At 34.7% G+C, this 2,179-nt stretch overlaps 1 long non-coding RNA gene across 1 annotated transcript; it reads right to left on the reverse strand.

Moving 5' to 3' along the window:
* Positions 1-814: 814 nt before the first annotated feature.
* LOC136987993 (uncharacterized) lies at positions 815-1,201 on the reverse strand. Its single transcript, XR_010882708.1, has 2 exons — positions 1,081-1,201; positions 815-996 (listed from the first exon to the last, which is right to left on the reverse strand). It is a non-coding gene; the product is annotated as an uncharacterized lncRNA (long non-coding RNA).
* Positions 1,202-2,179: the final 978 nt, after the last annotated feature.

The raw sequence follows: 2,179 nt of genomic DNA on the forward strand, positions 1-2,179 counted from the left end.
CCGACTCTCACATACAATTTTGCTTTTAATTATAAAGTGAAGAAACTCTCAAATTTGCAATAACAATTGATTGTATCATATGTCTTGTAGAGAATGTGTGGATAATGACGAAGTTAGGATATAATAAAACGTTTCAAATGTTCATCTAAATCCTGCAGTTTCTGAACCAAGTTAAGTGGAAGATTGTTGTGGTGTGATGGAATAAGGCAATACAACATACGGGCGAGAGAACAAAGGGGGATCTCCGGGAAGACGTTCAATCGAAAATTAGTCCTATTTAAGTATTAGATACGCAAATAAAACTCGAAAACGCCTCGTGACCAGCTCGCCGATGAAGACCGAACCCATTGCCAACTAGCGATGAGCGTTCAGCACATACGATATTTTCGGGAATCTTTGGAGAATATTTTCACGTCAATATAAAAATATTCTTTAACTTCAATTCCAGAACTCTAAATTTTATTAAGTAAGTTGAATACAGTATATACAATATTATAATTAGTATAAATTGTATTACTGATGCAGCAACTCATTGTATGCTATTATGGAATTCAAACTGATTTCGGGACATAACTTTAATTTATAACATTGAGCTTATGAAAAATGGTCATCTGGCTTTACCACGGTTCATTTAATTGCGGTTTTCCTTTACAACCTTCTTAATAAAGGAAAGGTCTTGAAAAATCTAAAAAATCAAATATAAGTCATGCTAGTGAACCATTTTACACGTTTTCAAAACAATTTAATTATCAATACAATTTAATTTTCAGTTTATTGAAGAATCTTTCCATGTTTAAGCTAAATAAACGAGTACTTTATGCAATATTTAACCTTTAATTTATTTACCAATGCTAACATCATCAGGAATGAGGAGTTTACACTTCTGATCATCTTGGAATACCGATTCTTCGCATACGTTCTCGCAACACAAATCTACGAGTTCGAGTCCTGCTCCCGTTGAAAAAAATTTGTTATGGTATGCACGATACTCTGTAACTGAAATTAAATAAAGTTGAAAATCAGACATTTTATCGCAACATAATTAACATTATGTAAAATTCGATAATGGAATTCACTTACGATGCCATGATATCAATGTTGGAAGACAGGTGTTAACCAACATTGTATACAGATCTTCTCCACATAGTTGAACTTTTGCAACTAGAGAACAGCCTATAAAAAATCATAAATATTATAATAATAATGTTTTTCTGTTTTTAAAATTTATGCAATTTATAATAAATTAACAGTTAAAACGTTTATTTTTAATGTTTACAATACTTCAATTAACAAGAATAAATATAACTACAACACTTTAATAAGTATGTTTCCGCAGTGATGACATGGATTCAAACCTGGATCCCCACCTGGCTGTCCATGAGCATGCTCATGATCAATTATGGTAGTCCAAACCATGATCAATTATGGTAGTCCAAACCATCATAATTGATAATAAGCAGTATGGAATTGAGATCAGCTTTCATCCGTACCATAGAGCGGGTTTGCTCACCAGTGTCCGAGTAAATGACACTACTGAACACTGGTTTGCGTTTCGCCAACAGGCTCGCCGCGTGGCGGTTCTCGAATTTTTTTCACGTGTCTTACATTTGAACAGGAGCCAGCTTTACATAAGAAGTCTTTCCCGGAAGGCAGATCGTTCAAGTATTGCTTTATCTTATTCCATCAATGTAATCCATTTTAACTCTGTAATTAATGATTTATTGTAAACAATTCATCGTCTGTACATTGGATAATTATAGAATATTCAAGAACAAATTCACTTGCATTACTTCAAGTTCTATAATATTATATTATCTGCATAGGAAGAAAACAATTAGAAGCAAATTTTACATTATTGCAACATTGAAAACATTCCCTCTTACATAAGAATGGTAAATTTATGCACAGATAATGATATAAACTCGATTTAACTATACTAAATTTGGTTAATGTTACCTTAGGTTCCGAGATTGCGGTGGTGGGATTTTTTCCCTACGTCGGCGTCCGCGACGGGGAAAAATTTTTTCCCTAGACTCGTGACGTCGACGCCCTCGAGAATTTTTTTCCCCGGTCGGTTTCGACCCCGACTTCCATGTTGCCGAGTATCCTGTAACCTCGAAACGGCGACGGTGTGTGTAAATTTGCGACGGTAGAGGGAGCCTTTTCGTGACGTCGTGCG

The sequence above is a fragment of the Centruroides vittatus genome, unplaced genomic scaffold (genome assembly GCF_030686945.1).
Source record: "Centruroides vittatus isolate TY-2023 unplaced genomic scaffold, ASM3068694v2 scaffold_2979, whole genome shotgun sequence".
Taxonomy (NCBI): Eukaryota; Metazoa; Arthropoda; class Arachnida; order Scorpiones; family Buthidae; genus Centruroides; species Centruroides vittatus.